The sequence below is a fragment of the Python bivittatus genome, unplaced genomic scaffold, assembly GCF_059951505.1.
Source record: "Python bivittatus isolate LINGU-HERP-01145 unplaced genomic scaffold, Pbiv_v1 ctg000080_np1212, whole genome shotgun sequence".
Classification (NCBI taxonomy): domain Eukaryota; kingdom Metazoa; phylum Chordata; class Lepidosauria; order Squamata; family Pythonidae; genus Python; species Python bivittatus.
In genome coordinates this window covers 72,615,931-72,642,856 of record NW_028277035.1, presented here as the reverse complement: position 1 = coordinate 72,642,856, position 26,926 = coordinate 72,615,931, and the positions used below count along the sequence as shown (strand labels likewise).

At 37.9% G+C, this 26,926-nt stretch overlaps 1 protein-coding gene across 1 annotated transcript in view; it reads left to right on the top strand.

The window, feature by feature from the left end:
- The first annotated feature begins 21,520 nt into the window (after positions 1–21,520).
- The window catches only part of LOC103061671 (contactin-6), a 160,066-nt gene continuing 154,660 nt past the window's right edge, over positions 21,521–26,926 (top strand). The window contains exon 1 of the mRNA XM_088134694.1: positions 21,521–21,678. The gene's annotated coding sequence lies outside the window, so the exon portion shown is untranslated. The remainder of the gene's footprint in view (positions 21,679–26,926) is intronic.

Here is a 26,926-nt window from a genome sequence, read left to right as displayed (position 1 = left end):
GACAATGAGATGTAAAAAAAAAAAAATAAAAGAAAAAAAATAAAAATAGATTGAAAAAAAATTGTCTGTATCTCATAAATGTAAATTATTTTGGAAAAAAAGCCTAATCTTCCTTTTGGGCAATCTGTAATGCCTGACTTTTCATGGACGTAAGGATTCTATTTAGGTATAGAATGTTTTTTTCCCCCAACATTGCCCTAATCTATGGTTTACGACTAATATAACTTGCTTTAAAGAGGCAGAAAAACTCTCAAAAAGACTGCTTTTTAGAGGTGGAAGAATTTAAGAAATATCTATTTTTACTATGGTACTGCCACATTCATTCTTCCATTGATTTTGGTGGGAAGCCCAGCCAGCCTTCTGCTACTGGCATACTCAGATTTCAGAGTTTCCAGACAAATGGTGTAATTTTTAAAAATCTTTCTATAATCCTGCCAGGACAGCAGTTCTGCTCAATTTCAGGCAGACTGAATAAAGTATTTCAATTCTATGGGCTATTTAAAAGGTCTCCATCCAATAAGCTTTCTCTGCTTTTATTTTATTGTGCTTTATTTTGTTTTTAATGAGAGAACCAGCTACTGTTTTCCCAGTTGTAAGTTTGGGGTCATCCATCCAAATGTCATGACATTTGCAAACAGTCTATTATTCACTTTTTAAGGCATATGATTTGTCACATCTGAGAAAGAATAATCAGGGAATTCCCATGTTAGAGAACAGTGTTTATTTCTGTCAGTTTCACTGTCTCCATCTACTTTTGACCTGCAGAGGGTATTTCCATTTCTCATTCCAACACGAATGAAAAACAAAGGCACAACAGAAAAAGGAACACATTTCCGTTCATGATTTATTAGTTTAAATAATCATTTATCTTCATAATTAGCATGAATGAAACAAATGGGTTCATTTTTAAAATTTTCTACCCAATTAAAGAATAAACAAATCTCAGTATTAGCCTTTTAAAAGTACTTGACTGTCATCTTGTAATAGTAAAAAAGAACTGGTCTGTTGCCTTGTGTTAATGTTCTTTAGTATAAGAACTGTTCCAACTATTGCTGCCTAAAATGTGCATGCTATTTCTGCAATGAAGAGACAGGTACTGATAATGTCAATGCATTATTGAGGATGGCACCAGTAGTAGAGAGCCATTTTGTGTAATGGTTACCAGGGCTTGAGCTGGGAAAATTGTCAAATCTCCACTGGAATAGAGTGCACTGGGTGATCGAGGACCCAGGTATATAATTGTTGTTCCCAGCAAAGGAAGCCAGTCTACCAGCTGCTCTTAAAAAGAGCTCATGCTGGTGAATTTAGTCAAGGCTGAGAATGTCCCCCTGTCATTCCTGTTGCCCTGCTCTCTGTGGCACAAAGCATGCTTTGGAGCTGGGCAGTCTTTCTAGCTCCAACTTCTGACAGTAGATGCAGCTGCTCCTGGGGACTGCTGAGTGGATCAACCTCAGGTGTCTGAATGCTTGAAGTTTCATCAGGTTGAAGTCCAACCAGCACTCCTGGAGTAGGCTTCTCTATTTCAGACTCCTTTGAGTTGGAGCTGGCCATGACAGCAGGGGTCGTATGCTTCTAAAATGTAGGTGGATGCACTTACAGCTTCAAGGACCCTGCCCAATTCCTCAAGGGCAACAGAAACAAACTGTTCCCAGATAACCTCATCAGAACATGCCTTGCCCAACTGCAAAGGACCTGCACAACCACAGTCCAACTGAGCAAAAATGAGAGATTTTATCTGACACATGCCATGAAAAATCTTCATAGTGGTCCTGTGGGTAATCTTCCAACCTGATCATCCCCAGCAAGGATCATATTGCCACTGCCCCAAGACAAAAAATTAGATCCAAGATGTGACATCCCCCTTTCCAGTGTGTCAACCCCGTGATGTCATGGGTCAGGTCGATGGTTATAATGATGGACGTGAGCATTTGCCAGCATAGCAACCAAATCAAGTTGTTCAGGCAGGACATTAATTAATTAATTAATTAATTAAGAGAACAGCGCAGAACTAAGATCTCATCTGTTCCCTAGAGCCCAAATGGCTTAGCTAATTGTGATCTAAGGTTTGTTCCCCTAAAGAGGCTGCTTTATCTGCTCCTTTGTCTGACTTAACAAAAAGCCATTTCTGGATAAGATTTTATGGACACCTAATTGCCAACAATAATTTGAAATATGTTCTGTGCCATGATCCAGTGGCATGTCTCACTTACAAATTGACACTTAGGATACAGTATGGTTTTTGACCATCTTAAGCCTTAAATATGGAGACAAGAATTCACTTTATTAATAGCTGGCAAGGCACTGACATGGTTACAGACTATATCCAATAACAACACCCAGCTGCAAAGATCTGCAAACAGTTTTCCTATATATCTGAATATATTCCTGGGAAACAAAATTTGGTTGCAGATGCCCTGTCAAGAAAAATGATCTAATGTATATGTAAGAGTTTATTTTCTATGGCTGCAAATCATATTGGGTAACCAATAAAGTTGGAAGCTATAAAAAGCCACTTTCTGAGGCTTAGCCATGTCATCTAGTTGTGAATGAGGATGCTAGATTTAGGTAAATTAGGAGATATAGTTGGAGGGTGGAAGGTCAAATCAGAAGATGGCAATACAGGCAGGAGGGGGCCTTGAGAGGTATAGGTAGAAGGACAGATCTGAAGGAGCCCTGGGAATACATTGTCTTGTCAGGGAGACAGACTTGGGAATAATTTTAGGGTCAGCTAGTATTGATCGGCTATAGTTGCATTGTAAAAGTAAAAGAACCCATTAAAAAGCTATGTTTAAATTATTTAATAAAAATCAATTGATCCCTTTGATTCTGTGCCAATCAAGAGTCTTCCACATGCTCCACCCAGTTATATAACCTTAGGAAAAAATATTTAAAGCAGAAAAGAAAAGGAGTTTAGTGGCAGCAGAACAAAAAAATAGTAAAGGAAAAGACTCCCACACAAGAAAGGTACATTACAGTGAGCACCTTGAACTGGTCTTAGAAGACTAGATAAATTACTGAAGTGGTTGCAACATGAGGAGTAATGAACAACCCTTAGGAAGTTCCATCACCACTCTTATTGTTACATTTTGGACCAGCACAATTTTCAGCCCATCTTCAAGAGTTGTCCATAAAAAGCACATTGTAATTGTCCAGCATTGAGTTTACCAGTGTGTGAGTCACTAAGCCAGGTTTCATTTCCTGTTAGGGCTACAATTGCTTTATCAGTCAAAGCTTTAAAAGGGCCTTCCTTGCCACTAAGTTATTTTTCAATGTGTTATGACAATTAAACTCAACATATTGATTTTTATTTGATTATTAATTATAATGTTGGGCTTTTTAAAAAATTGTGCTTTAAAATAAAACATGACAGAAATGTCAAAAAGAAGTAAGAAAAATATCCACCACCTAAAATGCATAATGTGAAATTCACTGGTATATGTTCCCTTTATGGAAAACCAGCAGCATAATCAAGAGATGGGGAAAGACTTTTATGTAGTATATAGCATTTCGAAAAAAAGGTTATTTGTGTCAAGCATGATTTGAAAAACATGCAAGAAGCATGCTTGAAAAAAAGATCTGAAGGCTAAATGAGGTGACAAAGCAGATGTGCTCAGAAAGAATGTGCTTGAAATAAAGGAAGTGAGAGACAATGTGCAAAGTTGATAGGCAAAGCAAGAAACTCAGGTAACTTGGAACAGTGAAGAGAGAGAAAATGGAGGTATGAAAATAATAAGATATATAAAATACCAATACCAATACTTTTAATGGCCAAGTATAAAACATACACAAGGAATTTATCTTCAGTGATAACAGCAAAATCAACGGTGCGTTTGGATAAGAGCAAAAAAAGATCACATGGTATTCAGCAAAGCAATGGCACGAGGGAAAAAACTATTCTGATGTCTGAATGTTTTAACATAAGGAGCTCTATGGCGCCGTCCTGAAGGAAGAAGTTGGAACAGATTGTACCCAGGATGAGAAGAGTCTGCAGATATCCTCTCTGCCCTCCTTTTGACCCTCACAGTATATAGTTCTTCTACAGAAGGCAGATGGATTGCAATGATCCTTTCTGCAGACTTAACTATTCGTTGGAGTCTGAGTCTGTCCTGTTTGGTTGCAGAAGTAAGTAAGGTCCAAAGGAGGTTGCAAAAGTAAAACAAAAAATCTAGAGTTCCACAAAGAAAAGGAAAGATTGGAACACTGGAAACCAAATGCTAGAACTGTTTTATGGAAGGGAAGGGTTTTACTATTTAACTTTTTTTCATCATTTAAAAACAGTTTTGGAGAGTTGGCTAATATGATCCTTTCTTCCCTGTTGCAGTCTGAAAAATGCTGGTTTCCAGGGATGCAATAGAGTCAGGGAGGGAGGGAGGGAGGGAGGAAGGAAGGAAGGAAGGAAGGAAGGAAGGAAGGAAGGAAGGAAGGAAGGAAGGAAGGAAGGAAGGAAGGAAGGAAGGAAGGAAGGAAGGATAATTACAGCCAAAATTATTTTTCTGTTTACATATTGCCACAAACACTTGCAGACCAGATGGAAAATAAATAAATAAATAAAAAGTAAAGCCTTCCCTACTCTCATCCTGGTAAGATCCTTCTCCCTGGAAACAATGAATAATAAAAAATTGCAAAAGTCAGCTTTACTTGGAACAGCTTACATCCTGCGACGATACCTTTAACACCATCAAACGACATCTGCCTATCCCAGGTCCTTGGGACGGACTCGATAGGTGGATAAAAATGTCAAATCCAGTCTAAACATCTGGCTAACTGTGCAACCAACCATAATAATAATATTTTCATCCACCCATCTTAAGCATCCATTCCCACTGCATTCGACAAAGCAGGAAGAAGCATGCTTTTGCGCATAACCACTTCTACTTCTTTTGACATCCTTTTCAAGACAGCAGATACTACTCACTATTTTTGTAGCAGGACTTTCATATCCCCATTTTTTTTCCCATCCATATCCCACTCTTTAATAATGTTATGTCAAGGTACACAAATTCATCTACTGTTTCTATTTCTTTAACTATAACTTGCAATTTCTCACTTGCTTTTCCATGGCAAACACAACTACCTTGGTCTTTGATACATTAATGTTGACAACCATACTTTTTGTTCCATCATACAATCTAGTTTTTGCATTTTCTCTTCCTACCTTTCTCTTTGTAATTACATACTTTCAACTGACATTTCTGAATATAGCCTTCAGACTCACATTAAACAAGTCATGCAGCTACTCCACAAGCAAATCTCATCCATATTTTAACATTTCTAGAGTTATCACACCTGCAGCCTAGCCATTTTTCAATGTTCTTACAGATGTTTACACAGATGTCACAGTGTTCTGGCTTCACTTTAATCCATTTTTGCCCAAGAATGCTATTTATTCATTGATTGCATTTTTAAATCTTCACCCAATTCCAGAACTATTTTTTATTATTATCATAAAAATACTCTATTTCTTTTAATACTAATTATCCCTTGTTCTCTTGAATTATATTCTTTGCAATTATCGTTTTCTCTCTATATGCATTATACAAAATTGTTCTCAGGTTTTGCAGGACTCTTATCCATATCTTTCCCCCCATCCACAGCCTCTTTCACTTCATCATTTCACCAATCATTATTTTTCATATTTCCCATTAGCATAATTCCACAAACTTCTTTAGTACTCTGGAAAATAATTACTTTCACCGTTCCAAGGAGTTTCCATAGCTTCCTTTCCTTACATTCACTTTCCCTTCATTCTGCTAGGGGATTTATCTATGTTATAATACTTTTTCATCCTGGATTCATTTTTTTTCCCTTCAGTCATTCTAATTTTTCTATAGTCTTCTTTTCTTTCATGCCCATTTTTTCCCAAAATCCACTCTAGAAACTGTCCCATATTTAGAATATTTTATCACCCTCATATCCTTCATTGTTCTCTCAATCTTTCATCATAAAAGTTAAATCAATAACACTTTTAGATTTATATTTATTCATTTGCCATTTGTACATATGACTAGACTTCAGAAAATACTTTTTTTTTCCCTGCATCCTTTCCTAGGTCTCTAAATGGCCCATCACTTTATTCCTACACATCCATTCATGTAATCTAAGAGAATGTCATTTTCCCCCATGGATTACATTCATTTAGAATGCTCCACAATTTGTCTCAAAACAATTTACCAAAAGTCTTTCATTATCACCATGCAACTGTCACTAACTGTGGATTCCTTCTTTTATACATACCCACAACCAACTAGATGATATCAATTCATATTTTCTGACATACATTTAGCCCTTTCATTCATAATTAAATATACAGCTTCACTTCTATTCTATTATAGTCCTTCCAGTTCTATTAGTTCCATAGACACAGAACATATCTATTTTTCATTCATTTTATTAATTCATACTGTTTATCATTTATTCTTCATATATTCCAAGTTACAATGTTCCATATTGCATGATGATCTACAGATGAGTCCATAAATATTGACATCCATTGCCTATCATGGTTTTGCTCAACTGATGTTTCCAGATAATACTTTTAAGTAAGATAGAGAAGATGTAGTCTAGGTCACCAGTGTAAATCATACAAGTGCTACACACAAAATACTCTAAGGACAATGCTGGTTAGATGAATGACCTCTAGAGTAAATTTGCTCTTAATGTCTATACTTGAATAGCAAAACTACTGAATATAATGGAGACAAGGAATCATCTGTCAGTATACAGTTTATCTTGTTCATCCAACTTTGCAAAATGATTGAAGAATTCAACATTTTTGGTTTGATTCAGAAGTAGAAAAAATTATTTTATACATAATATTTAAGGCTTCCTACTGTATAAAAACAAACATATATAGGACCTCTCTTGGTGTTTCAGTTTTGCTATCTCCCAGTTAGAATATTTGGTTTCATCTGACAGAATCTAATCTCTGCAGAGGTGAATATTTTGTGTTTAAAAAAAATTACAAGTCTGCCCCAAATTATCCTTTGACATACTTCAGAACTGACAGTAAAGAAAGCTCCTATGTCTCATCATATTAGTTTGCATTATTATCTTTTAATTGCTGAACAATTTTATTTTTAATGGCACTTCAGAGGGATAGAAGCACATTAATTAATCAGCTGTGCTAAAGGCATTCTATTTTCTAACTAAGAAAATTAAGTTGTCTTTTTTTGGTTCATCAGATATATTCCTATTAGGGCATATTTCTAATATGCCTAAGACAAGTACCATGATAATGTAACTCTGCAAATCATTCAGAGAACATTTGTATAAATAAGGGTTCCCTTTCCCTAACAAGCAACAGCTTATGGATTTTTAAAAAAATACTAGCGTGGACAATATATGAATCACTGTTTTAAGCAATATGCATATTTCTCTTCAGTGCCCTGTTGTATGTCCTGGCATATATCAGGGTTTTGGGGTTTTTTTTGTCTTTTGTTTTGCTGAAGCATGTGAAAAATCACAACATAGATCATGAACTGTTGGATTGGGGTAGAAAATACATTTACTATATCATATTATATTAATTCAATTTCTGCAGCAGCCTGGGGACAATTCACAAATGGATAGCTATTTGTGGGCACTTTTGCTGGATCAGAATACATTTTAATTTTTTTTTTAGTATATGGTCATATATTAGTGAAAAAACCATTGAAATTGTTTAATAACAAATTCAGTTTGCACACTTGTTGTGTCTGTATGCATAGCTGTATTAATTCTAAGAAGCATGTCTCACCTGTGTTGAAATGCTACAGAACTAATGATTTTATGTAGTTGCTTTGTATCTATTAGTACCTTATGTAAGGCATTAATTATTTTTTAAAATACATTATTGTTCTATATGGTAACCTATATAAAAACAAAGTAAGGTAGTATTTGAATCTCTCTTATGAGGAATTATCAATGCATCTAGGTTAACTTAGTATTTTGCTTTTAGGTGTTTAAGTTAGCGTACTAAAATAAAATGAACAGATCCAATTGTAGCATTTTTTTAAATTAATTATCTCCCTTACATGTTTTCATCTGGAGAGTGATTAAAGGTAGTATTTATCTATACCACAAAGAGAAGTTTTAGGGTCAATCTTTATTATGTCACCTATCAAAACAAAATGTATAAATATTCATTCAATAGAATCATCATAGAGATATAATTTATTTGGATAGAAAAGTACTTTAGATGTGATGTGAATACTTCCCCAAGTATTTTTTTTTTTTTTTAGTTTCAGTAGTGAAACTCACTTCAGATATTAACTGAATTATTTTTTAGATATTTATTATGAAATTTCTGATGTTTTGAATCTTCTGGTTTTTTGTCCTGTATATATATCATAGGTAGTTTCTTCCAACATAATGCAAATTTGTGGCCTATAATTTGACCTCTTTCTAAGTTCATATTTGGTTGCCGCTTAAATGTTCTTGTAACCACTTGCATAGGCAACATCTTGGACTGTTGGAATATTCCACCTGTATTCTATTTTGCTTACTGCTACAGAAGAGCTTGGGTGTGATAGGTGTCTGTACACATAAATTATGATATCTTGTGTTTGCTTAGATATGATCCCAAAAACTTGATTCAGAGCCTTGATTTAGTTTCCAGTGGGACACTGGCTCAGACTTTGGTGGAAACTGCAGGAACAAAATATCTTGATTGTTATTGTCCATATATGCTTGTGACATATTGGAATTAAGAAAAGTATTTCTCTTCCTCTACTAAGCAGGTAAGATATAGTAGAGTATATACTATTATCTGTACATTGCCAAAGGGTTTGATCCTGGGACCAATACCTTTCAAGATTTTATTAATTGCTTGGATGAATAACTGGAGGGAATTCGAATCACATTTGCATATAACACAAAGTTTGGTGGGATGCCTAACACTCTGATTTTGATAGGTTAGAGAAAGGGGCTGAAAATAACAGAATGACATTTAAGAAAGACAAATTCAAAATTCTTTACTTAGGAACAAATAAATCAAATATAAGTTGGGGAATACATGGCTTGGCACATGAAAAGGATTTTGGAGCAGCAGCTAATCACAAGATGAATATAAATTAGCAGTGTGGCCTGATTGCTAAAAGGACAGATGCGTTTTCAGGCTGCTTCAGTAGAAATTTAATTTCTATATCACAGAAAATAATACTGCCACTATATTTCCAGTGGATCAGACCCCACTTCAAGGATTATGTGTAGTTTTGGGCACTATATCTTAAGAAAGATTCCACTGAATCCAAAGAGTTTTGGTCTTTTTCTTGGCGACAGACACTTCATTAATTTGCTGCTTATTTGATACCTTGCTCTGAATCCTTAGATATCATTTTGGCTCAGAAATGACTCAAGGTTTATTTTGTTCTTCACAATTTTATCTAGAAATATCACCATTTTCATATGATATTCACTCCTATTTCCAGAACCAGATCTACTTCTTTTTTTCAGACAAAAGGCTGTTTGATCATTTCACTACCTGCTCCTTGTTTAACCTCCTAGAATAAACCCAATAGGCCCAAAACATCCCAATTTGTTTTGAATCTCTTGCAATCTTTAGGATTCACCTGTACATTCTCACTGTGAATTTCAAGTGTGAGACTAATTATACTACTAGCATAATTTAAAAAAACAAAAAACAAAATCTATGCAAATACACTAACTGATTACAATTGTGGGGTGCGTTTCACTTGATTCCTAACATTATTTGAAACTCAGGGATCTTTTATCTTCATCTTAACCTTAATTTTCATTGTGTTTCTCCATAAGTTGTGCCAGACTCATAGCTCTCTCTCACTTTCTTTTCTTGGGTTGTTTGTTTATTTATTTATTTGAACACCAGTGTTGTCCATAGACTTATGGTGCTTGAGCTTACATACATTTTAGTAGTCAAGTGAATGTAGAAAGTAGCCAAAATGGAACAACTATTTTTAATTGTCCATGGACAATCTAGAGTGATGTTTCTCTTCTGTAAACCAAGTAATTATATACTTTCAATGACTCACCATTTTCACCAGCAGTAGACCTTGTATCAAACCAACCCTGCTATTTCCCCATAATTGATTAATACTTCTCACCTCTCCCGACCCTTTCTATCTAGAAGAGCATGTAGAATTAATGTCAGTCCCTATGTGAGGATGAAGTGCACAACCACTGTTTCCTCAGTAAAAAGAATGTGTGCTTCCACAGTTTCTCCAACAGTTTTGACTATTGAATTAATTTTCCCCAAAATGAGAGTTAAAAGTTGGTTTTCCAAATAGCAGAACCAAAAGCTTGTTCCATGCAACCGTTCCTCCATGAATGGATCTTTTAAAACAGCTTTTGATCATACGTACATCCAGGCATAATTTCACTTACACATTAAACTAGAAGACAGTAATTAAAGCCTTTAGATGAGTTTCTAGAAGCCTTAAACTTCTATGCCATTTACAAAATTCTTTAAGCTAATATCCACTAACAAACATTGCAGCAATAGAATTATATAAATTAGGTTTTAGAAGTTATTTGTCATTAGAAGCAGGTGGATTCTGTCTCAATGCTTGATAAAGAAGTACCAAGGTGGAGCTGATGTTGTCTCATTTGAAAAGGACCCAGACTGACTCTGCACAGAAGTAACTTTTCTTGAGCAAAGCAATGCAACTCTTGTTCTGCTTAGGAATAAGGTCCTCGTTCTCTGTGTCCAAGTGCATCAATGGAAATTTTGTTGAAGCATAGCATTCCTTTGAGATGCTGCAAAGCGCTATTAGTTATGCACTACCTAAGGAAGTACGTGCAGCTCTTATTAACTGCATTGTACTCATGATAGAGATCCAGGGAGGGAGACAGAGACAGAGAGAGCAACTTTCTATTGAGATGGGAGGAAGAAATAATAATTCCCTGGAAATATAAAAACAAAAAAGAAAATACAAATATTCAGAATAAGAACCAGAGCTATCTATCCCAGAAGTAGAAGTTCAGTGTGAATGAGGATAAGGGTATAATGACCAAGGTCTTAGAAGTCACTTCTTGTTTCCATTGGTTGTTGTTTTAACTCTTTTCTCTCCACACTCTCCATATTCCATACTTCTTTTTCCTTAATCCTTCCATCTGAGTGACGGTTAAATGACTGCTTTCTGCTTGGATGTCCTCCTCATCTGGATTCTTCGAACTTTACTCCCTGCCCTCTCTGTCCGTTTTTTCTTTAACTTAGCTGACCTGGCAACATACAGAGTTATGCTTAGTGTAAAATAAGAAACATCCTATTACTCAAATATTCATAGAACATACTTCTCTATTAATCTTAAGGGTCTTGTGCTACGTTTTAAATTAATATCACTTGCACTTCTTTCCAATTATAGATGGTGAAAATATACTCTTCCCTTTAATCTTGCTTAGTTTCACATTCCCCTAATTGCTTGGAGTGATTTATTTTTCAAGTTTCTCACAGCCAGTTGTCAATTATCTGCAAGCAATCAGCAACTTGCTGTCTGAACAGTCTTTAATGTATCCTTGAGCATTCTGAAGATTTCTCTTGAACAGTCATACATCATGCTATAAAAATAATTGCTTCCAAATGGTGTCATATTGAACTTTCCCAAACATTAAGTTTACTGAAAATTCCAAGTCAGTCCTGGCATTATCTGTTGGACTGGCAGAGGGGCAGGCATCATGTTATAATCATTCAATCTTTTTAGATACATTGATAATTAACTCAGAACAATTTCACATTTCATTTGAACTACTATGCATAATTGAAAAGGCTATCAGTGGAAAGAGAAGAATTCTTCTGAATAGGGAGGAACAGATTCAGGCTTAATCCTGCCAAGATCAAATCACTGTGGATTTGGGGGAACTTTCCAACTTTAGTCTTGGATGGGGCTGCGCTCCGTCACTTAAGACTGGTGTGCAATCTTGGACCTGTCTTAGAGTCATAGTTTCTGCTTGAAGTGCAGGGGCAGATGAAGCCAAGAGGGCCTGGTACACCTATTCTGCCTGTTCCTGGATTGGGAGGCCCTTCATACAGTCAGACTATTACAATGCACCCTACCTGGGATTGCTGTAGAAGACTGCTTGGAAGCTACAGCTGGTCCAGAATGCAATGGCACAGGCAATGTTGGGCATGTGATACCACTGTTCTACAAGCTGCAATGGTTGCCCATGAGCTTCCAGGTACAATTCAAGGTGCTGGTTATCACCTATAAAGCCCTTCATGGCATAGGGCCAGGTTATTTGAGGGACCACCTATCTCCATGGTTTCTTCCTGCCTAGTAAGTAAGGCAAAGTTGGTGCACTTCAGGTCCCCTCGATCAAAAATGCCACCTATCAGGACCTATCAGGACCTGTGCCTTCTCTGTCATGGTACCTTCCCTCTAGAATGATATTCCCCTAAGATTCATTTGGCTTCCAACCTGGTAACGTTCAGGAAATCTTTAAAAGCTTGGCTGTTCTCACAAGCCCATGGTAGGGTATTTGTGGAATCTCTATAGTTTGTGTTATGTTATAGGGGCTGTGTTTGTCTAGACACATAATTTTTTTCTTTTTATTGTTTTCTATTTTTTAGTGTAAAGCACCCAGAAATACTTCATTATGGGAAATTCTGCCAGTGAAAAAAGTGGATTACAGCTAGACTAAGTTGAAGTTAGTTCTTAAATGTGTACACAATGCAGGACTGTTGAGCCCTATAGAAAGATAATGCATGTCATCAATGGGAGTTAAGTATGTGACCTAGCCCATTCATTTATCCTGAGTTCAAGGACCTTTGTGTCAAATTTTCTTCATCTGCAACATGTAATAAACGTGCCTATCTTTCCTGCTCCATATAATTGGCTGCTACTAATCTGGGTAGAAAAACATAATATGATGGCATCAGAACAAAGTGTCCAAGTGATATGTAATGGAAAACAACAGATTCCCTGTTTCAGTGGCTGAAAAAATGTCATCCTCATATGTTGTCCCATTGCTCTCCTCTTTGTTCATCTCCGTGAAAAAGAAATCAGACACTTCTGATTCCTTGTTTAGACAAGGGTGGTATTTCTGTACAGGAAATGGATTGTTTAACCAATAGTTAGTGCGAACAAACTGAAACAAAACATGGTTGTCGATCATGGCTTTTTCTCAAAAAAACCCATTAAGTTCACATACCCCTAAAAATTACTTGAAAACAGTCAGATGCTTCCAGCATTGTGCAGAGAAGGAGAGCTAAAGATATTATGTAGCTCATTCATATAATAAAAACAATGGTTTCAAAAAATATGCTTTACATTCAATTAATAGATAAGATGAAGAGAACCTGACACAGGAATTTACATGCTGAGTAAAATTCTCTTTCTTGGAACAAGGTGCCCTATTCTACACACTTTTCATATCCCCAGAGAGGTGTGCTATCAGATTCCATCCAGCAGACAGAGTGATTTAGTTTATTCTTTACAAACTGCACACTATTTTTAGGCCAGCAATATGTGTGGCAAGGTATTTGGATGGACAGCATACTGTCTGTCTGTCTGTCTTTCTTTCTTTCTTTCTTTCTTTCTTTCTTTCTTTCTTTCTTTCTTTCTTTCTTTCTTTCTTTCTTTCTTTCTTTCTTTCTTTCTTTCTTTCTTTCTTTCTTCAGTACACTCCAGAGCCATTTGAGTTCTAGAGAAACTAAACCCATTCTTTATGAGGGATATGGCAACCTTAATCTATTCAGTTGTTTTTTTTTAATTATCACTGCTTTCAAAGTTCAGCTGTACATTATTTTACTAAGTAAAAGTTATAGTAGTAAAAGTGTTGGATTTATTTAACTGACAGGATATTAAGTGATATAGCTATTATCTCCTCTTCTATTGTAAATCATCAAATGGAACCTTCAGTCAGTTTGGTAATAATGGCAGATGAACGCTGTGACAATATAAAGCAGCAAACAGTATCTGCCACTATATCTAGAATTCGCTTATAACTCAAATCACAGTGACAAAATGCTTGTGCAGTAGATTGGAAAAAAAGGTTCATTATTATTTATTTGTCTTGTCCAGGAACACAAAACTAATGAAACTTCATTGAATAGCATGCATGTCAAGATTACTATATATCATAAAGACACATCCTTCTAACTTTGTGGTAGATATTTGTCTCTGTTATTAGATATCTGCTTCTATAATACTTTGGTGTCTGAAGGACATGGCCAAGTTCATGATATAAAACAAATCACCTGCACAAATGAAAACAATTGATCTTTCATGCATCTTCCACAACAGTACAAAAGAACCATGCAGGAAATATAGCATGTAATTTCAGAGCATCCAGGCTTTCTTATATATGGTTGAATCAAATATACAACTGAATCATTTCCTCTTCTGTGTGATCTTTGGTGGACAGCCAATAGCAGAGGTGGGCAAATTTCACATATTGGATGACAGGTCAAACTCCTATTATATAATATAATAACGGTCCAAAGCAACTCAATAGATGTCAACAGTACCTGTCCAAATAGCCATCTTCTTAGTTTTGCCATGTAACAATTGCCAACTGTAAACTGTTATGCTTTATACATTATGCTTGGATGGGAATTTGCAAAGAAAAATGAGAATAAAGCACATGTAAAAACATGTTTCCTGATGTACTCAGTGTGGAACCCTTTTATAAATTTCTTCCTAACCAAGCTTTCCACAGAATACTACTAACCTAGAGAATGGACAAAAGGGGGAAAGCTGCTGTAACAAATGCCATATTTCATATTTAGTATTTGAACCACTCCCTTTCACTTCTCCCATTTTCCATTTCTCTTTCTTCATCTATGAGTTAGCACTCAGCCCTTTCTTGGGCTGATTTTGGTTTGCTTTGTTAAGTTTTCCTCCAGCAGAACAGAGGTGTATATTTAACAGCCCTTAGGCCCAGCTCCCAGGGACTTCCAAAATTTCTCACCCATTTGTAAATTTTATTGTAGCAGAAAATAGAAACCACAATTTGGCAACCTTTTTTTCCCCCAAAAAAATCTCTGAGACTTAAGGTTCTCAGAATCTGCATATACTGTAGCCTCTGGGTCTTCTGGCTGGGCACCTTTGTTAAAAAGTAAAAATGCATTAAAAACAGCCTCGAAACGCTGCTGAGTGAGTACTTCTAGATAAAGATTAACTGAGCTTTGGAAGAGATATTTGAATTGCTAGGCTGGCTGTCTCTGTTAGTTGCAACATCTGAGAATGAGCTCATTAACTATGCTTTAGATTGGGCAATACAGCCATGCTTGTCCAAGCCAACTGTGCCCATTGAGGATGACTGGAAAATCATGATGGAGATCACCATGATTTCCATGCTTTGACTATAAACCAGATTTCTGCAATACAGTTCTAATGACTGACTTATTCAATATAAGATAAGCTAGGCACCACCCATTTAAAAAAACAACAACAACCCGATGGCCCAAGTGGATATGGTGATCATGAATGTTGTCATTGAAAGGACAAGGATGAGAATTTCATTTCATTACTACTACACTTGTGTGTCTCTGTGTGGGAGGGAAATGGAATAATCCTTTCTATATGTGTCAAACTATCCCAGATTTAATACCCCATTTTTCTTTGCTTTAAGTGTCCTGCTGAGAATCTACAGAGATCACAGCACCATTCTTTGATCCCAAATATTGGAGGTGTGATTTTGGGGAGCACTGAGGCTGACAAAGGGGAGTCAGGATCACCATGCACCTTTGGCTACTGATTGTTCACTTCTGTCCCAGATCAACCAAACCATCCCAAGTAACATGAATGCTAAATTAATTGCAATCTGTCTATTCCATCTCTGTGCTTCTTATGGAAAAAAAGAAAGGCTAAACTTGTCCTGATATGACTTGTTGTAACTTGCTTAAGAAGAACCTCATGGTACTTCATCATGTAATCCAAGGATGAAGATTTTGCCTCTTAAAATACCCCCAAAGGGAACAATTGGACCAATTTGGGGAATTATAAGCTTTAAGGGGTCTATGGGGTCTGAATGCCACTTTAAGGAATCCATTTTCTTTCTTGATCCCGAGCAAACCCCATAAACACACCCCAAGACATCTGAAAATTTGAATCTTATTTATGTAGGCAGTTTGAGACCTTGAAAAGGAAGGTTGTGGGCCACACATGGTTCCTGGGCTGCAGTTTTTCTACACACAAGCCCTTTCATTTCATAGATTCACATTTTAATTCTTAGATGTAGCAGCTAATCAGTGTTCAGCAGGATGGTTCATCTTCATAGAAGCAAAGTAGCATTCACTGAAACTTGATAGCTTTGTTTCAACATGCCTGTGTTGTACCTTAACGATTAAAAAAAAGGAAAAGGAGGAGCAGAAGGACCAAAGGAAACCATTGGCAGTGGGCATAAGGTGGCGAAGAAAGGATGCTTCATCCTGTGAGGGCACAAATTAAAAGAATACTCACTAGGAGATGTAAGGGTGGAACTGAGGTCTGCTCTCAGAAGGGATGCGGAAAATATGGTGGCCAGGAGGCATTACACACTTCATGATCTTCATAACCATTGCAGGATCAACTGGAAGAAACAAACAAACATACAAGGAAACTGCTGACCAGCTGAGAACAGGAGCCCAGAATGAAATGCCATATAGCCACTGGAGGGAAGAGGCCATGCCAAGCACTGGAGCCAATCAGAACTGGGGATGCCACTAGATTGGAATAAAGCACAGTAATCTAAGTGGTCAGAAGGGTTTAAGATGGCTCAGGATGGAAAATGGGACTTTCGAAGTTTGAAAACACAGATGGGAGTGTTTTTGCAATGGGTACGGATTATACTGGGTAGAGAGCCAGCTTGGTTAAGGCTAGAAACCAGGAGACTGAGGTCTAGTCCCATTTTAGGCACAAAACCAGCAGGGCAATTTTGGGCCAGTTGCTCTCTCTCAGCCCTAGGAAGAAGAGGGCAATGGCAAACCACTTCTGAAATCTTGCCAAGAAAACTGCAGGGACTTATCCAGCCAGTCATCAAGAGTCAACATTGACTTGAAGGGACAAAAAAAAAAAAAAGTGTGTGTGTGTGTGTTGGGATTGAATGGATGATGATGTCTGTTTTTGCACTCAAGAAATAGTGGATGGCCAATACTGGTGGAGGGGGAAGCACAGATCATGTATTGGTCAGACTGAGGTAAGTCCAAGTAAATTGTACCCAGAGGTAAGATTTTATTACTTAATGAAGTGTACATTCTTAAACTGGCTTGCTTTTTATGATGATAACACTTGTCCTACGGACTGTAGATGTTGTTGCTAAGTGAATCGCATCAAATGAACACATATAGAGGAAACTAACATGACACTTGGTACATGGGTTTTTTGGTCAGAGGAGTCTGCACTGTAATATCTGCCTAGTTCTATTCAGTTCTTTGTGTTATGGTAATCCACTTACCAGGGTTTACTGTATTTTCCTGAATGATCATTCTACACAGGTAAGATATAGGCAAGGTGTAGGCAACAAGCATCTTACAATTCTGAAGCAGGGATAAAAGCAAGTGCATTTCCTCACCTTCATTATGTAAATAAGCCCCCACAAATCTTCAAGAAATGAGGTCTCATTGTTAATCAGACATGAAATGTTTGTGGTTGTATGGAAAGAGGAAATTGCCTGCATACTATCTGAGAAAGACTGAAAGCAATTTCCACTCGTAAGATTTTGAAATAAATGAAGGGCAAGAAGTACCCTATGTTTTTACAGCTTTGACTATAAAGCAGCAAAGTGATAGGTGAACATTAAGGGCACATGAATATTGTATATTTCAATTGTGTTTAAATTCCACTAGATGGATACCTCAACACATGGCTAGTTAAGTTAAAAGACCTCAAGGAAAGAGGGAAGGGGTACTTCCCACTTTTGGCTATTATTTTTGTTATTACTATTATTATTATTATTCACACAGTTAGCCAGTTTTTCAGACTGGATCTGGCATTTTTATCCAGCCATCAAGTCCTTCCCAAGGACCTGGGATAGGCAGATGGTGTTAAAGGTATCATCACAGGATGTAAGCTGTTCCAAGTAAAGCTGCCTTTTGCAGTTGACAGATGGTGAGTTTGTCAATAGTTTTCAACTGGTGCTCCAGATGTTTCTGGATTGCCCCCAAGGCACCTATCACTATTGGTACTATCTTTGCTTTCTTTTGCCACAGTTGTTCTATTTCTATTTGCGGGTCTTTATATTTTGTGATTTTCTCCAGTTCTTTTTCTTCCTCTTCTCTTCTGCTGTCTCCAGGTATTGCAATGTCCATTATCCAGACTTTTTTGTCTTTCTTATCAACAATTGTTAAATCTGAGGTATTGTGTGGAAGTGCTTGTCAGTTTGAATTATAAAATCGCAGAGCACTTTAGCTTCTTCATTTTCTATTAGTTTGTCTGTTTTGTGGTCCCACCAGTTCTTGCTTGCAGGCAAATGGTATTTCTTGCAGATATTCCAATGAATCATTGTTGCTACTTTGTCATGCCATTGTTTGTAGTCAGTCTGTGCAATTTTCTTGCAGGAGATAACTAGGTGGTCAGTGGCCAGTTTGGTTTTTTTGGTATTCAGTAAGCCTTCATGGTATACTAGCTTTCTTTTAACTTTCCTGCTCTTAGCCATTGCCAGGTCTTGTTATCTGCTTTGCCGGGTAATTCTTTTATGCACTGGTCATATAATATTTTGCCTTGCCATGTCTCTTTTCTATGCTTCATTTGGTCTTTCTTAAAGGCCAGTATGGTCTCTTCAGTATTTAGTAAGACTTCATGGTATACTAGCTTCAATGTATCTTCACTGAGTCTGTCAATGTCACTGCGTGGATGAAGGGCATGATTCATTGTCATTATTTTTCTGGTCTTCCTATCCAGGGCTTCTAGTTCTGCTTGAGTCCAGTCCACTATTCCAGATGTGTATCTAATGACTGAAATTGCCCAGGTATTAATTGCCTTGTTGGTATTTCCTCCACTGAATTTGGGATTTGGATCTCCTTCACTCTTCTGATGTATTCACTACTAACCTTCTTCTTGACTTCAGTGTGCTTGATGTTGTCAGCTTGAAGGATGCCCAGGTATTTGTAGTGATCATCTTCATCCAGACACTCTGTTATTTTCATAGGGCATCTTGATTCCTTCAGTTTTCACTATTTTTCCCCTGTTGTAATAAGAGTGACACATTTGTCCAGTCCAAATTCCATTACAATATCTTGGCTGTATATTCGGACAGTGTTGAGCAGCGATTCCATTTCAGATGGTATTTTTCCATAGAGCTTCAGATCATCCATGTAAAGGAGGTGGGATAACCTGGCAGATGTTTTTGATGTTTGATAGCCATGGCCTGAATTGTTCAGTATTGTTGACAGAGGAATCAATGAAATAATGAACAGTAGTGGTAATAGTGAGTCTCCTTGAAAGATTCCTCTCTTGATGTAAACCTTCCCCAGTCTATCACCATTGACCAGCAACTGTGTCTTCCTTTGTGCCATTGACCTTTGCACAAAGTTTCTGATGTTTCTATTGTCTCCTGCTATTTCTAGGCACTTCTAGGCATCCAATCTGTCAGGGAGTTGATGTGTTCTTGTAATCAGTCCAAACTACAATGAAGTTGGTATTCCTTCTTTTGCAGTTTTCCAAAATCATCTTGTCAATTAGGAGCTGATTTTTTTTGGTCTCTCTGCTTTTTGGGTGGTTTTCTTTCTGCTCAGATGGAAATAGCTTGTTTTCAACTAGATGCTGTTGGACTGCATCAGCTACCACTCCAGTTAGAAATCCAATCTTCAATTTCTCCTCCTTGCAGTAAGTTGCTAAACTGCTTGTCAATGAAAGGGTGTAGACCACTCAGATATTTCAAACAAAAACAGTGCAATTCATCTTCACCTGGTGCTTATGAATTCTTGAACTTCCTTGCCCTTTTCTCCACCTTTTCTGCTGTTCTTTCATTTCACCTTCTTTTTTATTCTTATCCACCTCCTTTATCCAAGTTGCATTCTTGTTGTATTTCTTTGGGTTGTCTCATGGCTGTGCCCAGAACTGAACTTTTTCTTCTTTGTCAGGTGTTGACTGGTTCATTGCAATCTCTCCATTGATGGATTAGTAGAAACATTTCTGATTCAACTGAAATTGGAGATTCTGCCTATAGTGTGCAATTCGAGTTTGTACATTATGGCTGTTATTTGCTGATTTATTATTTCCAGTGCTTCTTTGATCCTCCTTGTTTCTAGGTGATATTTCTTGATTAGGTATTCTTTGGCCTTTTTGTTCTTCAACTTCTTTTCTTTCATCTGTTCTAGCTTGCTTGCATCTGATCTTATCATGCTGATCTTATTTTCCAACCTGATCTTTCATTTTGGTGGTGCACTCTTTGGCTTTTTTTCTTGTTTGTAGATTTTGCATCCAAGGTATTAAGTTATAACTGCAGCTGTGCTGTAAATTAGTTAATTTGTTTCTTCAGCGAGCTGGTCCTTATATTTGATATTACAGTATTGGCATTTTTAATACTTGTGCTAGACATTTCTTTGTAACAATCCTCAATGCAGGCAACCTTATCCTGTTGTTTTTGTGGTGTTCTAGATGCTCAGTTATTCTTTGTTTCAGTTCTTCTTGTTTTGTAGTTAGAGGGCTTTGTTCTTTCTGAGGAGAAGGCAGAAGAGAGGGTGCCTGGTTTGGGAATGAAAACAATTTTCAATAGCTATTCTGGCTTCCTCTAGTGCCGACTCCCCCTGGTTTGCCTCTATAGTCTGAGCTACTTCTGGCAAGGCTTCAATTTCTTTGCTCTGGGTAGACCTTTGCACTTCTTTCAATTCTACTTCTGTGAATATTTTATTTCACATTATAAATTGACTGATCTGCTAGCCCCTATTCTGTTATGTCTGATTCTAGATGTTGTTCTTTCCAGAAGTGGTGCATTCTTTTCAGATATCCTCTTTTTTGGACTTGATTTGTAATAGCAGATCATTATTTCTTTGTTTTCAGTCTTCATATATTTGTGACAGGTAAACAACTTTTTTTCCAGTAGTCCTGCAGCTTCTGGCCCTGGTTGCTCAGCCAACAATCCTGAGTCCTGAAGCCCACTTGTCACCAGATGTCCAGGAACTAGAATACTTAGCATGGTCCTTGTTGACCCAGGCAGTGACTGATGCAGTATAGGTTTCTGTAAATTATATCTCCTCATATTGTTTCTGGGAGAGACACTCTTTGTCTGGCTCCTCTGATGAGACCTGTCCAGTATGTTTGAACCTCTGGCATAGCTCTCATCCTCCTTGGAGCACTCAAGCCCCACAACCACATCAAGGTAGTGCCTCACTGAGAGTAGTAGTTATTGTTATTATTGTTGGTCACACAGTGAGCCAGATGTTTAGACTGGATTTGGCATTTTTATCCTATTATTATTATTATTATTATTATTATTATTATTATTTACAGCTCTTTTATGATAAATGCCATGTTTGCTGTTTCTGAATAGAGAGGAAAAATTAGATATCTCAAAATTGTTTAGTTCTTTCATGCAGAACTCATTAAGATAGAACTCTTTGCACAAAAGTGTCAATTGTAAAATATGGCTAAGGTCTTGCTGGAAAAACAGATACATTTTGAATTGTCTTTAGATAAAATATTACGTTTTAAATCTGCTTAATGTGTTTTGTTTCATAGATGAACAAATTCTCCATGGTCCTGTTTTTATTCAAGAGCCATCTGATGTCATATATTCAGAGAATTCAGAAAATTCAGAAGTGCTTTTGAACTGTACAGCAAAAGGTACTCCCTTGCTACACTATCGGTAAGATAGCTTGTATTTATGTTATTATTTTGAGTGTTATTGAGTAGAGGCCAATGGGAAAACTCAATAATTTTCAAATCAAGAGTAAGCAATTGCAATACAGGAGATAAATATTTACATTGTGATGACAGATGCAATTATAGTATTTAATTTTAATCACAATGGATACACACACACACACACACACACACACACACACTATTAGATGGAAGTCTGGTGAGTGTCAAAGCCACTGTCTTGGATGAAACCCAGAGCATCCAGGAATGCATCACTAAGATGGCACCCAAAGATGAGCTGCTGAGAGAATGCCTGAGGCAGTAGCAGACATGGGAGGAAGTCCAAGTGGAAGAAGTACCATGGCAAGACAAGCCCCTGCATGGAACATACCATCGACAGATAGCTGAGGTGGCTGACATTGGGAAATCCTACCAGTGGCTGGAAAGGACTGGACTAAAAAACAGCACTGAGGCACTGATCATAGCAGCACAAGAACAGGCGCTAAGCACCAGATCCATAGAAGCAGGGGTCTACCACACTAGACAGACCCAAGGTGCAGACTGTGCAGAGAGGCCTCACAGACAGTCCAACACATAGTGGCAGGGTGTAAGATGCAAGCAGGAACAGCATAAACCAAGTAGCTGGCATTGTATACAGGAACATCTGCACAATGTATGGGCTAGACCCTCTCAAGTACAGATGAGAGATTCCACAGAAGGTTGTGGAGAATAACAGGGCTAAGATCCTGTGGGACTTCCGGTTCCAGATGGACAGGCAGGTCCTGGCCAATCAACAAGTCATTGTGGTAGCAGACAAGGACCAGAAGACAGTAATGATGATAGAGGTAGTGGTGCTAAGTGACAGCAACATTAAGAAGACGGAGTATGAGAAGCTGGAGAAGTACCAAGGCCTGAAGGAAGAACTAGAGAGGATGTGGAAAATCAAGGCCAAAGTGGTCCCAGTAGTGGTAGGAGCACTCGGGGCTGTGACTCCTAAGCTGGGAGAGTGGCTCCAACAGATCCCAGGAATAACATCACAGCTCTCTGTCCAGAACAGTGCAGTGCTAGGAACAGCAGATACTGTAACGAACCCTCAAACTCCCAGGCCTCTGGTAAAGGACCCATGATTGAGGAAGACACATACCACTCACAGGAGTGAGAGGGGATTTTTTTCTTTTATAATATAATCCAGAGTTTATCCCAGACGTGATTATCCACAATAAGAAATACAAAGACAGACATGTTTGGGATGGCCTAAGAGGCAGGTGAGAATGTAGAGTGAAAAAGATGCAGGTAGTTTTATTTATTTATTTATTTAGACTTTAAATGGCACATTTTTGTTGTTGTTATTTACTAAAATAATTAGCACAGCTCTATCTTCTATATTTTACTCAGAAAAAGCTTATTTAATGTCTTTTTATATGCTTTTAATGCTAGTATGCCAAGGGTGCATTCCAACTATTGAATGACATTTTTTAATATATATAGATATAAAAATTCCTTTCTCACCCCTATGGGTGGTATGTGTCTTCCTCAATCTCGGGTCCTCGGGTCTGCGCAGTATCTTAACTGTTCCTAGCACCGCACCCTTCTGGACAGAGAGCCCTGATGTTGTTCCTGGGATCTGTTGGAGCCACTCCCCCAGCTTAGGAGTCACAGCCCCAAGTGCTCCTACCACCACTGGGACCACTTTAGCCTTTACTTTCCATATCCTCTCTAGTTCTTCTTCAGGCCCTGATTCTTCTCCAGCTTCTCATACTCCTTCTTCCTGATGTTGTTGTCACTTGGCACTGCTACATCTATGACCAGTACTGTCTTCATGTCCTCCTTTGGCCAGCTCACTATACTGGCAGGGTATCTGATAACTGGCAGGGTGTATGTGTTGATGGCATGGATCTTGTTCTTCCTATTGAGGTGGCTCTTCAGGACCTGTCTTATCCTTTGGTGGTACTTGGATGTTGCTGTCTTCCTTGCCTCCTCATTGTGGTTCCCATGTGACTGTGGGATACCCAGGTACTTGTAGCTGGTCTCTGTGTCTGCTATGTAGCTTACTGTAGTTCCACCCCATCAGTCTTACCTACCTTTCCTCTCCTTACTATCACCCGGCCACACTTCTCCAGTCTCAATGACATCCCAATGTCCTCACTGTAGATCCATGCCAGGTGGATCAGTGGGTTGATGTCTCATTCACTGTAAGCATACAGCTTGATGTCATCCATGTAGAAGAGGTGGCTGATGGTAGTTCCACTCTTGAAATTGTACCTGTATCCAGTCCTTGTGATTATCTGGCTGAGGGGGTTCAAGCAGTGGGGACAGTGCATCACCTTGGTATATGCCACACTTGATGGTCACTTGTGCAAGGTGTCTTGAGTTGACTTCCAGTGTTGACTTATATAGTCCCATTGAGTTCTTGAGGAAAGTCCCTAAAGCCCTGTTGACTTTGGATAGTGCCAGGCATTCACAGATCCACTTGTGTGGCATTGAATCATAGGCTTTCCTGTAGTCAATCCAGGCTGTGCTTAGATTGGTCTGCCTAGAACTTGAGTCTTGGGCAACTGCTCTATCTATGAGCAACTGGTGTTTTGAGCCTCTGGTGTTGTTCCCAATGCTCATGTGGTTTTGTCCTTCCTTCTGTTAGCCAATCTGGGTGGGAGCCTGCTGCTAGCAGCTGGCTCATCTGTGCCCCAGTTGTTTATGCACTGCTTTAGTTTTTTTTAGCCAGTAGGTGTAGATCATGTCCAAGCCAGGTGCTGTCCAGCTCTTCATGTTCTTGATCTGCTGTTGGATGTCTGCTACTGTGATGGTGACTGGTTCCTGTTCTGGGAGACTGCTGTGATCTGCTTTCAGGTCCTGCAGCCATTTTGCACTGGTTTTATGTATCTTCTCTTTCTTTATGTATCTGATCTCTTTTCTTTATGTATCTGGGAGACTGCTGTGATCTGCTTTCAGGTCCTGCAGCCATTTTGCACTGGTTTTATGTATCTTCTCTTTCTCCCATATGTTCTTCCAGTACTGTTCAGTTTCTGCTGTCAATGGTTCTGCTGTTACTGTGTTGTTGCACTACAACTGGGAGTACACCTTTCTTTGGAGAACATTTATCTTCTTCGCCTTTGCTTCCATAGTCTGGCAGCCTTTGTTTAGCAGCCTCTAGGGCTTTAGATGGAGTCAGGCCCTTGTATTTTTTCAGTAGTCAAGTCTTATCCTTAATCTTCACACCCTTCTATAGTTCCTCCAGCTGACTAACTTCTCTCTGAGTTGCCTTGATCTTAGCCTCCAACCTCATTTCCTTGTGTGTGGGGGGGTATGTACTACTGTTTTTCTTGATCATATAGCCAAGCAACTCCAGGATTACAGCAGCTGTAGTGTATATCAATTCATTGGTTTGAGTTATGGTGTTAGGGACTGTTGTGAGGGCTCCATTGTCATCTTCTAGCATACTATCTGATGGTACTTCTCCATTGAGCCTTGGTAATCGGTCTCGAGGGTTGACTGTAGCTAGTTTATCCATGATCTTATGCCTCATGTCAGTTGCTGTGTTCTGTAATGTAGGGTAGCAGTGATGTTCCAGCTTCAGGTGTTGGCTGCACATCCAGTTGTTCTTCCAGGTCTTCTTGAGTCCAAGATGTAACATGGAATTGCTCTATGTCAAGTTGTGGGAGAAGCTTCTTCTTCACTATGTTGAAGTGTTGGAATACTAGATGTTTTTCAGTTAGTCTTCTGTCCATGCATAATTCCCTCAGATGTTTCATATATCCCTGTCAAGCCTAGCCCAAGGAACTCCAAGAGACCATGTAAATTCAGTACAGCTATGTTTATTAGCTACAACCTCTAGCAAGAATCTTCCCAGACTAAAACCCCAGCTCCCAAGTAATGCCAGCCACAACATTGTGAATTCCTCAGGGAGGTGCCAGTCTCATCCTCTTGTATCTCCCACACTCCTCAGGAGATGTAAGAAAATGTTTTTCTCCCTGAGCCTGGCCTTCATAATTCCATTCCATCACAATCCCCTCTCATTAGGTGTACTGTTGTAGTAGCATTCCATCAATTCCAGGTTCTCCTGTCTCATCCATGTATGGTTTTTATAAATACATGCATGCACGCACACACACACATATCTGTAAAAATGTAAATTGCTACTGTTCCATTGTTTTTTAGCGTACAGAACATTGAAGGCAACAGAAAATCACACCCTTATGCAAACACACATCCAAATCCTTGAGATTGTACAGAAATAATTGGATTTAGCTAAGTACAACTCTGTAAAAATAATTAATATTTATGTTATTTGGAATACTATCATTAAGATAAGACTGTTGATTGCAGTACTGTATATGTATGTATTTTTAACAACTACCCCATGGAAATGATGAAACATTAAACCTTGATTTAAAATAGAAATGTAAAATATTATATATACCATCGATTAAATGAGCTTAGCAAAATTGTTCCCAATATTATCTGGGCCTTCACTGAACTTTAATTAAGGATACTGTTTCACTGTACACCACTACTTTTCTATGGCATTTTAGCTGGTTTACTATTATGTAAAAAAGGTCTTCTGTGCAAAGGCAATTTTTAGGAAAGGAAAACAGTGACTTGACTGCCAAGAGGACTTATCCCCACTTACAATTTATGGTAAGCCAAAGTATAGGCTTAAATACAAGGACGTACATGCTGCTGTACCCATTCACCATGAAAAAATGCCCCCTATTTTGGTATTAATTGGGTACACATTTTCTAAGGTAGTTGAAATGATAAAACAGAGATGGTAGGAAAAAGATACTGTGATTAAGTTTAATTTACCCTGGTTCAAAAACATAAAAATCAGTTTCAGGTTAAATTTGGGGGCAGGCTCATGCTAGATTTCAATCCTTCCTCCAACTCAAGTCAGTTTTCACTTCTTGTCTTTCCCTTCCCACAAAATAACCTATTTCAGTGGTGGAATAATATGTCAGGGCAATAGCTGAGGTGCTTGGATCCCTTCTGGTTCTTGATGAATGTGACAGAGTTTCTATATTTGGAAATGTGACAGAATTTCTATATTTGGAAAATACTGGTCAAACTATTTTATGATTTTAAAGAAAATACTTTGTTTTGCCAAGACAAAGTCTGTACTTTGTTGATGGGAGTTCATCCATCACTAAGAAGAACAAGGTTTTCTGAGTACACTTATGGTTGTTTGATTGATTGATTGATTGATTCATCATTACAAACTAGCTGTTTAGTTCAAGAAGCTATGCACCTCTGATCAG